Source organism: Ranitomeya imitator, chromosome 6, assembly GCF_032444005.1.
Source record: "Ranitomeya imitator isolate aRanImi1 chromosome 6, aRanImi1.pri, whole genome shotgun sequence".
Lineage (NCBI taxonomy): Eukaryota > Metazoa > Chordata > Amphibia > Anura > Dendrobatidae > Ranitomeya > Ranitomeya imitator.
The window spans coordinates 331,722,645-331,736,614 of record NC_091287.1 but is presented as its reverse complement, the minus strand read 5'-3'; positions in this window follow the sequence as shown (position 1 = coordinate 331,736,614).

Below are 13,970 nucleotides of genomic sequence, written 5' to 3'. Positions count from 1 at the left end.
GTTTATTTACGAGGCAGAATCGGTGTTTAAATCCCGCTGCAATATCACTGATTTGTCAACGCCGGCCGCGAGTAATCAGCAAAGCGTGGTTTATATCCCGCGCCAATTCGTGGCCGGACTGCGCCTGTCGCTGATTTCAGTTTAATTCTATTGCTTCTTGCAGGCTAAACATTCCCAAATCCTTTTACTTGTTCCTCGTAGAACATACTTTGCAGTCCGCTCACCATCCTGGTAGCTCTTCTCTGAACTTGCTCCAGTTTGCCAATGTCTTTTTTAAAGTGTGGTGCCCAGAACTGGCTGCTAACATTATTGGCCACTTTTACGACACAAAATCCTTTGATAATCTTCGGATTTCATGATGCCTTGCCCAGTCGAGGCACCTAGAGCCAGAGGCAACAAAACAACCCAAAAACATTTTTGAATCTCCACCATATTTGATTATAAGGGTGCCAACACGTTTGCCCATTACTGTATTAAAATGAGTGATTTTATTCAAAACAGCAACATGTCCCACAAAAAAAGCCCTCATGGCTACGTTGATGACAAAATAAAAGTTATGAGTTTTGCAAAAAGGAGAGTAAAACAAAGCACAGCATTGAAAAATCACCCAGTCTTTAGGGTGTCACTGCAAATTTGTCATATAGAAAGGATAAAATAAAATGATGATATTGGCTTATTGAAATTTCACACACCAATTATCAGCTGTACAAACATAATAAAAGGAGATTGATTTGATTCCCAGTTGGCAGTTTCACAACTCACTTATTTCACCAGCTCTGCTGCTCAGTACTCTTTCACATGACCAATGCAGCCAGAGTCCCTGATTGGCTGCAGCTTTAACATTTGCTCCAAAACAGAGGTGCACAACATTTTTGGACAAAGGACCACACTGTCATATTGAATCAATCTGAAGGGTCGCAAAAAAATGTAAATGGTAATTTACATGAATATATCCGTGAAACAAAGTTTTGAGTATTTGAAAAGGATTTAGAGAGTTTCTGCTTCAATAAAATCATTGTGAACACACCCAAACTTAAACTCAGGCTTTGGAGCACAAAATTAATTAAACCATACTCATAATCTCAAAATGACATTTTGGGAACTTTTCAGTTTTAACATGAAACACATTATGGATTACTTCATGATTAGAACCACAATCAGTACATGAAAGCAGCACCCGAACCACCATTAGTACAGGAATATATCATCAAGCTAAGTGCACTGATCAATTGCAGTTTCACGTGAACCTGCAACTCCCAGTATGTCCTTAACACTGATAAGGAGATACTGTGAGTTGTTGTTACCAGCCATCATAAGACTGTGGATCATACAGTTCTAATGAGATGCAGGAAGTATTTCAAATAAACATTTACATCCAGGTATCTTATATGTCACATCTTCTGTGATCATTCCCATCTCTTATGTCTCCACGTAGTACAGACGCCATGATGAGATTTCCTGCCCAGAGCTCATCTCTGCAGACTTCTCTCTACTCTGTCTTCAGCAGCACTTCCCAACATGGTGCTCTTAAAAATAAAATCATCATTATACTGCCCCATAAATAAAGATATCTCCCATGCTGTGCCCCTGAATAAATAATTGCCCCTCACTGTGCTTCTTGTACAAAATATCCTTCATACAATAATATTCCCCCACACTGCCCCGCTTTGTAATGTCCCTCCCACACAGCTCCTCTCCATAATATTCCCTCACACTGCCTCTCTTCATAATGTCCCCCACACAGCTGCTCTCCACAATATCCCCCTTTGCCCATAAATCTGGAAGTTCCATTATATTGATATTTATTTCAAATGTAATAACATGACAATATTAAAATCATTTGATTAGAATCTCAGCAGAAATTAATAATTGGAAGTCTCTTTGGAATAATAAAAAAAAACTCTTACAGTAGTCTATAATGTAACACCATTCCAATTGGGGCTGTCTTTCTTAAAGCCTTTACACCTTTACAAGTAAAATGTAAATACTTTGTAGAAATTATTTCCGATAACCACATCCATGAGTTTGAATAATTCAGTGCAAGTATTTTTTGGATACATCAGGCACTGCTAGTGCCAGATTACAGGAATTTTGGTCCATCAGCTCTGCACACAAAATATTGAGCAATGTGTATATTAGGATCTTCTATGGCCATTAATTTCACACAAACAAATAATTGAAACCAACATAAGAGATTTATTTTTAACTTTTAGGACTTCATGGCTCAGCAGAATGTGTGTTGTAAAGAGAGTGCTGGGACTTTCCCATATAAGGAATTTCAGCATAGTTTTAAGAAATTAAAATATTCATAAAGTAATTTCTTGGCTACTATCCGGATCCTGTTGTGTCTATTTCAAGCAGATTTGTGGGTTCTTTGAAGTGTACATTGAATTTCTTTATTATTTAGAATTTGAGTCCTCAGTCGTTGATACCTTTTAATGGCCAACTGAAAAGATGGTAACAAATTGCAAGCTTTCGAGACTACTCAGGTCTCTTCATCAGGCAAAGAATAATACAAAATCTGAAGACTCACATATTTATGCACACCAGGACACAGGAATAATACAATTGCTAAGACAAGTGACATGAAGCAGAACCATAGATGTGGGACAGGGAGAAAACAGTTGTGGCCGTAAATATTGGAACAGTTCATAGATAAAGAGTGTGAAAGTTTTATTGTCCTGTGATTACTGTCTGGTCCATGATTGTGATGCCCCAAAATGGTTTGAATAGCACATTGCTTAGTTGATATAGGAAGACATAGAGAAAGAAACCTGCTGACAAGGGTGGTGCAATAATAATGATAAACACATCAGACTACATGAAGGAAGCAAACAGACAACTGACAGACACACGCTATTACAAAAAATTGGAGTCTGACTCTACACAATACTATTACAAGGAACTAAACAAGTTGGTATCTTGTGTTCCAAATAAATCCATAAAAGCCGATGGCCTGATACCAGAGATTCCAAGAAGAGGGGCTTTCTATATGCTTCCTAAAATCCACAAGTCTGGAAATCCAGGAAGACCAATTATTTCATGTGTGGGCATCCTTACTGATCAAGTTTCTGCATGGGTACATTCAGGATGCAACTGACCTACTGAATAAACTAGCAATACATAGGTCCTTCAACCAGAAGGAACCATCCTGGCCACCATGGATGGTACTCTAATCTTGGTACTCTAATATCCCACCATCAACTTAAGGCCGGCGTCACACTTAGCGTAGGGAAATAAAGTCCGTTTTTTACAGGCGTAATACGCAGACAAGTTCCTGAACAGTGATCCATATTCAACGCAAGGATGCGATTTTTTCTCAAAAAATGATCCGTGTCATCCGTATGGCAACCGTACGGTGAGAAAATCGCCAGGTTGCAAAATGGACATAGAATGGATCCATGGGCTCAAATATTTGTTAAAACATATATACAGCCTATATATATATATATATATATATATATATATATATATATATATGTCAGTGAGACACCTATCTATATATATATATAATTGTCTAAGGGTTTTTCCGTCTGTCTGTCTGTCTTTCTGTCTGTCTTGGAAATCCCGCATCTCTGATTGGTCGAGGCCACCAGGCCTCAACCAATCAGCAACGGGCACAGCGACGATGATGTCATAATGGTTGCCATGGCGACGATGATGTCATAAAGGTTGCCTCGATCAATCAGCGACGGATACAGTCTGCCGCGAATTCTGGAATCATCATTGTCCATATACTACGGGGACATGCATATTCTAGAATACCCGATGCGTATATATTTAATACAGAGCTAGATAGCAGAAAAGCCGGTAATTCAATTGCCGGCTTTTGCTATCTCCTTATCAAACCCGACAGGATATGACACATGGTTTACACACAGTAAACCATTTCATATCCCTTATTTTTTACATATTCCTCACTACTGTTAGTAGTGTGTGTGTGCAAAATTTGGGAGCTCTAGGTGTTAAAATAAAGGGTTAAATCAAAAGAAAAAAATGGCTTGGGCTTCCGAGCAATTTTATCTGCCAGAGTGGGAAAGCCAGTGACTGAGGGAAGATATTAATAGCCTAGAGGGACCATGGTTATTGCCCCCCCTTGGCTAAAAACATCTGCTCCCAGCCACCCCAGAAAAGGCGCATCTGTAAGATGCACCTATTCTGGCACTTAGCCACTCTCTTCCCACTCCCAAGTAGCGGTGGGATATGTGGTAATAAAGGGTTAATGTCACCTTGCTAATGTAAGGGGACATTAAGCCTGGTTAATAATGGAGAGGTGTCAATAAGACACCTATCCATTATTTATCCAATATTAATAAAGGGTTAAAAAACACACATTAGGAAAAAAGTATTTTAATGAAATAAATACACATGCTGTTGTAATAGCTTTATTATATGCTCAATCCAAATGACGATCCTTGTCTTCTGAAAAAAAGTTAAAGTAAAAAAACAACAATATCACATACCTGTCTGCCGTACAGTAATGTCCTATGATATAAATCCATCTGAAAGGGTTAAATAATTTTACAACCAGGAGCCTGCTAATGCAGCCACCCCTGGCAGTAAAAACTGGAGAATGATGTGAATGCAGGGGAACGTAGCTTCTTAGACTTGCGGTGCTGCGCCCCCTGCTGGCATAACCTCATATGAACTCTAGCGTGGGAAAATATTCGGAAAAATCCCTACACTAGAGTTCATATGAGGTTATGCCAGCAGGGGGAGCAGCACCGCAAGTCTACGAAGCTACGTTCCCCTGCATTCCATTCATTCCCCAGTTTTTACAGCCAGGGGCGGCTGCATTAGCAGGCTCCTGGTTGTAAAATTATTTAGCTACAACCTTTACTACAATGCCCATTTAAAATCCATATTTTCAGACTCCTCACTTCTGTGTTTTAAGCAGCCCCCAAATCTAAGAAGCATCATTGTCAGAAGCTCCCTGTGCTCTCCAATGGCTACCGGAACCTTTCCCTGCAACCAGAAAAAGAAATGTAAAATCTGTTCATTTATAATGACCAAGGACAAGATAAAGATGCCCAACTCACATCAGGACTACAAGATCCCAGGTACTTTCAGCTGCATCACACCTAATGTAGTGTACATAATTATATATACCAAATATCCATCTGGGGGTCAGTATGTAGGGGAGACAGGACAAAACCATACAAGGATGAATTCTCACTGCCACACAATAAAAGTAAAAAGGATAGATCTACATGTGAACAAACATTTTTGCTTCCCTGATCACAGAATCATGGACATGAAATTACTGGCATTACTTCAAATCTCAGAGAGACCAAAACATTTGGGAGTATAAACTTACGACAACCTTTGACACACTCAGTTCAGGAATGAGTATGTCTCATAGAGTTATGTCTTTCTATATCAACTAAGGAATGTCCTCCTCAGACAATTTGGGGGCATCACAATCATGGACCATACCTAAATCACAGAACGATAAAACTTTCACACACCTTATCTATGAACTGTTCCAATATTTAAGGCCACAATTGTTTGTATTCTTTCCAAAATGCTAGAACCCAAATCTCAACCCATGATTGCTTGAAAACAATTTCCAAACTGACCCTAATATCCTGAAGTCCCAAAGATCATAAAAGTCACCTATTCTCTTCCCTATAACTTTTTTCCACAATTACAGATTAGATGCAAGAGCTTTTCCCTTTTTTTTTTTTTTTTTAACTTTCTGAAAATATTGGCCAATACAAAGTGGAAATATCTACACTGACGAAAAAAAGGGTAACAACGTTTTGAACTTTTGGCTTTCAGGCTCCATATCTCTCCAGTCAATACTGCTTCTATAAAATTATGGTAGTTTCACATTCGAAGCAATAGTGGATGGTGAAATATGGTGCTTCAAAATCAAAAGTTCAAAACTTTGCTATGCTTTTGCTCATAAGTGTAGATCTTAAGAAAGATGTAATGTTCCAACAGCAACGGCTGCTTAACCCGTTCATGACGGGGCCATTTTCTGTTTTTAGAGTTTTACTTTTCCTCCCATTCTTCCCGGAACCATAACTTTTATTTTTGTGTCCACATAGACATATGAGGGCTTGTTTTTTTGTGGGAGGAGTTGTACTTTTGATTGACCCCATTCATGTTACTACATAGTTTACTGGAAAATGGGATGAAAAATTAAAGTGCGGAGAAATTGTATTTTGGAGATACGGTAGTCCTTTAGCCCCTTAGTGAAGAACCTGTTTTAACCTTAATGACCAGGTCAAATTTTTTTTAAATCTGACCAGCGTCATGTCAGAGTTCAATTTAAACCTCATCGGCCCATTGGACTTGTATCTAAAATGCATCAGGCTTGTTTAGATGTTCTTTTGCATACTTCTGAAGCTGAATTTTATGGTGAGGATGCAGGAGAGGTTTTCTTCTGATGACTCTTCCATGAAGGCCATATTTGGGAAGGTGTCTCTGAACAGTAAAACAATGTACCACGGGCTCAAGAATCTGTGAAATTTTTATGAAGGTCTTTTGCAATCAAGCAAGATTGCCTTTCTAGCAATCCTATCAAGCAGCTCTAACTTAAATTTTGGTTAGTCTTCCATACATTATTTTGACTTCCACTGTTCATGTTAACTGCCATTTCTTAAATACATTTTAAAGTGAGGAAAGGGCAACTTGAAATTGCGTTGATATCTTCTTATAGAATTCTCCTGCTTTGTGGGCCTCCACCATTTTAATTTTCAGAGAGCTAGGTAGCTGCTTTGAAGAACTCATGGCTGCTGTTTTTTGGTACAAAGTTAGCTGGGGTTTTATAAAGATGGGAAATTTGCATCACCTGGCATTTCCTAACGATAATAGTGATCAAGCCACAGCCCTAACAGGCTTTTTAAGGTCTGAAAGCTTGGTCAAAGTTATCTAAGCACACAAATCTTCAAGAGTGCCCAAACTTTTGTATCAGCCCATTTTCAATTTTTGTAACTTTTAAAATGTAAAAAAAATACTAAATATTTTTTTGCCTAAAATACAAAGAAAATGTGTCATCTTTAACCTTAGGACTTTTAAAGATCATTATATCTACAACTTGCTTAACTGTTCACAATAACAGTAATTTTGCCATTGTATTTTCAACAAATGCTTAGGGAGAACGTTCTACATGCTTACTGATTGTTATGGCTTTTGTTATTTATTGTAGAGGTGCACACATACTTAGCAAGTGTTCCCTAGTTATCTGCGAATGCAGCCATTGTGTATAGAAAAGGCCTCCAGTCCTCAGCTCCATAAATCGCTTCTGCAAAAAGGATATTTTTTATATCCTTTTGTGAGAAAGGAGCAAGGGAAAGCTGGAAATATATGTTATCGTTTACTCACTAGCTATTACACCTATTTGTTGACGAAATGTCTGGACTGTGAGTAACCATACAGCATAGTATTACAAAATGAGGATATGACAAAAATGACCTACATCTTTTATCACTCATCTTTTCAATTGTTTAGTTATAAACTTAAAATGACTAAATATTATTTCAATAAAATCGCCAAATCTTTAAATAATGTCATTTCATTTATTTGGCACAAATATATATTTGCTTAAATGGAATCTGTCAGCAGGTTTTTACTATCTAATCTGAGGACAGCTGGAGATAAGGGCTGAAAAACAGAATTCAGGGATTTGTCACTTGTCAAAATACGTGCTGTTATTTACTAAATGTGAAGGATTTATCACTGACAGATTAGCAACTCGCTGTCTATGGACTTTGTACACAGAAAGTCTGGTGTGGGCGAGGTTAGCTTTCTCAGCTCTGCTTCATTATTCTAAATCTAAAAACTCTGATTATGTCAGAACAGCTTCACCCAGTAATGTAAGTGATACATCATTGGTTCTTTTTGCCTACATCATACAGCTTTGAGTTGAGGTAGAAAAACCTGCCGACAGATTCCCTTTAAAGTTACTGTATACATTTTATACATCTGCCCATTGTATCTCCAATGGGCATGTCATTGAGCAGAAGGCTTTGAGAAAATTAACATACATTTTTGTTGGAAAAGATTTAGTCTGATATTTAATTCATTTAAATCGTTGCATTTTCTATGCTTAGGAGTCCAGTGGGCTGTCGTATCAATGACTGACTGCTATCTGTGACTATGCATACATATATAGCTTATATGAAAATTTTAGGGGTTAATGCTACCCCCCAAAAAAATAAAGACATCCATAATAAAATTTTAAAAAATGATAATCTTTATTTAAACATGTTAAAAATCACACACACAAAAATTACTAATAATAAAAAAAGCAGAGATGCCTCTAAGAGACACATATGCTAACTGAACCTCATGAGAACCTCATAAGTATTCATAGACCTGGAGCAGTTTGCAAAAGAAGAGTGGCACAAAATTCCAGTTGAGAGGTGAAAGAAGCTTGATGATGGTTATAGGAAGTGATTGATTACAGTTTACTTATTACAAAGAGTATGCAACCAAATTAAGTTGAAGGAACCAACAATTTTGGCTGGCCCATTTTATTTTTTGTGAAATTATGTCCAATTCGCCTTTTTTTCTCAATGCTTTTATTACGATGTTCCAATACACACAAAGGAAATAAACATGTGTATAACAAAACATGCGTAATCACAATAAGTTTCTGGAGAACTACCTAATTTTCTTGAACATCTCCAGGGTTCCAATACTTTTGTCCTTGACTGTAGGTCCCTAAAAGTCACTTCAAATCTGAATAGGTCCCTAAAGTAATACATTTTGTAACTTTCCTTGAAAAAAATGAAAAACTGCTGGTACAGTTTTAAACCTTCTAACATCCTAACAAAATAAAAGAACATTTCACAAATGGTGCAGATGTAAAACAGACAAAGTAAATAGGAATTTATTCATTGTTTTGTGTGGTATAACTATCTGGATTAACCCCTTCACGACATATGACGTATATATTTACATCATATGCTGTGTCCCTGGCTTTGATGCAAAAATTGAAAATAAAACAATTAAAAATAAATAAAAATACACATATTTGGTATCGCCAAGTTCAGAAATCTACAATCTATCAAAATATAAAATAAATTATTCCAATCTGTTAACAGAATAGCAAGAAAATAAATTGAAAAGCTAGAATTACATTTTTTTTGGCAGCCACAACATTACAATAACAAAATATTGTTTCATGGTATATGAAAAGACGTCAGTTCAAGGCGCAAAAAGTAAGCCTTTACCCGGCCCCAAATATGACATTTTTTTCCTATTTTCCAATACAGTATATGGTAAAATCAATGATGCCATTCAAAAGTACAGCTCATCCTCCAAAAAACAAGCCCTTATAAGGCCATATTGATGGAAAAATAAAAAGTTATGGCTCTTGGAGAAGGGGAGGAAAAAATGAAAAACAGGCTTGGGGGTGAAGGAGTTAAAGCGTTAGTCAAAGATTCATTATTTTTTTATTTTTTTTTTGTCAAATTTCTGATATTTTTGTAAACACAAAACATATCAACCTAAATTTACAATTAATGTAAATTATAATGTGTCGCAAAACAGTTAATTTCACTGGGATATGTTGAAACATCCCAGACTTATTGCCAAATAAAAGTGTCATTGGTCAGATTTGAACATTTTTTCCCGCTCACTAAAGGGTTTAAGTTCACTTGCTTGGGAGGAGGCAGCATTGTATGGGTTTTTGAAAGATCAGAGAACAGAAGTTTATCTAATAGAACCTTCATTATCCCAAGCAAATGAACATAACTTCGCAACGGCAAGTGAGGGCTGCCCTAAAATGACACCTTCAGTTCTGCCTCTAGGGCTGGCCATGAGCATTAGTTGTATATTGGACGAAGCAAAATGTTGATGGGTCAGATGTATCTGCGCCCTACCAGTTCTCCTACAGTGGCAGATTTTCAGGATTGAGGCGTGATGAGGATTGAATGGCTGGATTTCATCGGCCCAATCATTTTGTTCTTGAAGAGTCTAGCAGCAGCTCACAGCCTCCTCTCCAACACTGAAAATGCATGTGTATGGGTGGTTTGCATGGATTAGTCTATTTCAGCCAACAACTATGTAAGCCTTACAGTGACTACATCTTATTGCCAGATTGAGTTCATTAATAGATGATCTCCGAGCACAAGCAAGCATTGGGATTTAGGGAATAACTGATTTACACAATTAGTCCTAGCACTTAGAAAACAGCAACTCCTGGAAACGAGGACTACATCCGAGTGCATTACGGAATGGTACTATAGTTCTCAAACTATTTTAAAACATGAGGGTAGGTGAAGATAGCTTAGATTGCCATGTATTAAATCATTTAGCTGATCTGGAGTTTTTCGGTTGTCAGACCTCTGTATCCGTAAGAGGAACTCTATTTCCACTTCTACAACAGTGAGAGATTAGCAGCTTGAAATCACTTTGACAGTCTCTGTTACTCTATTGCATACCACAGGGAATTTTAATTCCAACCTGTGAAATTGTAATTGCTTCTCAAGAAACGCAGATGGATTATGGGTAATGGCTACAGCCAAGCTCAATGTCAGAGTTGCCAGTTGCTGCCACATCACATATTTCTTGCTGTTATTCAAAAAATCACTCTCGCTTTCTTCACGTGGAAACGAACTGAGGAGTAAAACTAAATTAACGTAGGCTGTCAAATGTTCAGAGTTAAGAAGACAGGGATGTGACAAAGGTGCGGCTTTTTAAAAGGTACACCCCCCTCCGCTTTACTATTAATCTCAAGCATCGCCACATTTTCCTTTTAATTTTCCTGAACAACTGTCATTTGTGAAGAGCTGTTTACCAAGTACAATGAGATGAAATGAATGAGCACCTTCTGTTTAACCCCACATGCATATTGTAGTTGTAAGTAGCATACAGGGAGACCACTATAAGGAGTGTGTAAAATGGGTCCAAAACTGTGGTTTCTAAGATACCAAAATAATTGCCTATTATTACCAGCCGTTAGCAAAAATTCTTCTTCACGCTCAAGATTCAATACAAATTCCAGTCTTCAACCGATCACACCAACATCCACAATCTCGCTCCTTTCAAAGTTAACTACCTTGAAAGCTCCAAGGTCTGATAGTTTTAGTCCTCAAATTCATAGAACTGAGACCATTAAAAGAAATTGGAATACCCAAAAATCTTTTTGAAAAATCCTTCAGAGGATTCTTTGGCTTTTTAGCTACACTCTCCATTCCATTTCATTCCTAATCGTCTCTATTTGGCTAAGGTCATTTGACTGTGGAGGCCAGATCATCTACTGCAACGCTCTACTAGAACTACATGTGCATATCAATAGCTTGGGGACAAAAATCCTGCTGACCGATTCCCTATATGCTTCTCTTCCGAGCCTCACTTGAGCCTATACCAAGGAATATATAGTTTCTGAAAAAAAATTAACCATTCTTGCAATGATTTATCTTTATTTCTTAATCCAATGATGGACTGTAGCTATTTACATTTTGTATCTAAAGCCGTGACATCTCCATGATAACAGACTCCAAACCTCCCCCCTTGTAGCCTGATGTTCATGCTTTTGGAACACCCACCAGGGCCGTGGGGTACTTGGTACCAGGTCCGGTACTTAAAGGGATGTGTCTCGATGGAGGCGACCCGGTCTGTGGCCCTGGGTGCCCATATTAAAGAGAAAGTCTTTAAAGGGATTTGTAAAATAATAAATGTTCATGACGCCACCTGTGGTATTCGGCCAGAGGTGACCGACGCTGCTTAAAGGGGTCCACTGGGGTGATGTTACGTCAGCTGGGATGGTATGACTTCCCACAGGTGAAGCTGGGTCCCCAGGGCTCCCAATGTTGTAGGGACAGGTGGTAGGTGGTGTAGTAAGAAACGGAGGACACAGGGTTGCAGTCCCTTTACCTCTTTACTTGGTTTAAGGCAGCCACAGTCCAGGGTACCGGATCACAGGTGCTGGTATGGTCCGGCCGGCTTGGAAGCGACTCAAGTGGGGTTGGAAGCCTTCCTTCTAGCACTGTGTTGTAGTCCCTTGCTGCCTTAGGCCTCATAAAAGGTCCTCACGTTCTCTCTGTCCATCTTTAGGACGGACAGTAACCCGTACGACAGGTAACTTGAGCCTTTTTACAGGATCTCTTTCACAACCCGGGCTCTATCTGTTACTGTGTCCTCGGGTGTTAATGGTGGACAGGTAACTTGAAATCTAGCTGTCCATCAGTTTCTGCCGTGGGGCATGAAGTTACCCCCACTACCTGAGTCTTCTGGCTACCGGTATATGCGCTCAGCGTGGAGGATGTTCAGTCACAACTTCTCTCTCCAGCTCTTCACTTCGCCTTTGCTCCTTCCTCCTTTCAGTCTCTTTACATGTTGCTCTGCTCTCTTTTTCCTTCCCATGAGCTGCAGAATTGCTTGTCTGCACGGCCCCAGCTTTCCTTCCTCACTCCTCTCACCAATTGTTTCTCTCCAACTGCCTAGCAACTGAATCCTCCTACCAACAAGAGAGAGCAGCACACCTGAAGTCGGGTGTAGAGCTCCCCCTTTCTGGCCTGGAGTCATAACGGTGTTGTATGTGCTGAATACCTGTTAAAGGTATCCTTCCTCGCTTCCAAGCATGACATCACTCTCTCCGTGAGGAAAGCAATGCCATTGTAACAACCGGTTACCTGGGGGGTTACACTTTCCTCCATATATTCTTTACTTTTTGTTAACTTATATTCAGCAGGTTAGAAAAACATAGGCTGACTGAAGAATATTTATAATGTTGCTTCATTTTAATGAATTTAAAAGGGTTGTTCAGTAGTAGGATAACCCCTTCTTGAACTAAATATTTGGCCCCGATAAAATAAAAAACCTATACTCACCTGCCAAGCTGGAGACATTCATGTGGTGCCTACACTCGCTCTTCCTGGGGCTGTCATCCGGTGTTGTGACACGTAACCCCGGTTGCCAATCACTGCTGGCGTCATCGCATACAGATTGAACATGAAGAGGAAGCCAGGGATCAGCTGCAGCCTGGATTTCCCCTTGATGTTCAATCTGTAAGTAGGCGGGGACAGTGACGCCAGTGCTGATTGGGCGCCAGGGTCACATGCCACAACACCGCACGAGAGCAATAGCAGACACTGCAGGAACAGCACCGGCACTGGCGAGGAGTATAGGTTTTTGTATTTTATTGGGGCCAAACATTTAATTCAAGAAAGGGTTCTCCTAGTAGTGGACAACCTCTAAGTCATATTGCGCTTCAATATAAAACTCTAGTTTGAATATGTAGTATCCAGAGAAAGCTACTTTTATACCATATTAGCTCATGCATCACTTTTTGCAGATCACATCATTATTTCCACAATGTGATGGTCTATTGTTCAAATTTTAGGTTTCACACAAGGTCTTTGGTTTGGTAATATTTTCCTTTCTTTCCTGGGATCTCATCTGAACTGGATTTTGACATAGAATATACGCCATCCATGTATTATGACATTCCGCCTAGTGTTCATTAATAGGGAAGGTGTTATATTCTCATTACTGTATAAAACCACCCTGGTATTAAACATGAGTAACAAGTAAACACCTTAAAAAAAAACCTTGAAGTCTATTAAAAACACCACCACCATAAGGCTATATTCACACTTAGCGGTTTTTACCGCAGAACCGCCGCGATTTTGATGCTGCGGGTCCGCAGCAGTTTCCATAGCGTTTACAGTAACATGTAAACCCTATGGAAACCGCAAACCGCTGTGCACATGCTGCGGGAAAAACCGCACGGGAACGCAGCGGTTTACAACCCGCAGCATATCACTTCTTTGTGCAGAATCGCTGCGATTCTGCACCCATAGGAATACATTGAACCGCTTACTTCCTGCATGGGGCTGTGCCCACGTTGCGGGAAGTAAGCGGATAATGTGCGGGTGGTACCCGGGGTGGAGGAGAGGAGACTCTCCTCCAGGCCCTGGGAACCATATTTGGGGTTAAAAAATAAAAAATCTGGTTATACTCACCCTCTGATGTCCGGAGCTCCTGGGCGCTGCACGCGGCCGTCCGGTCAG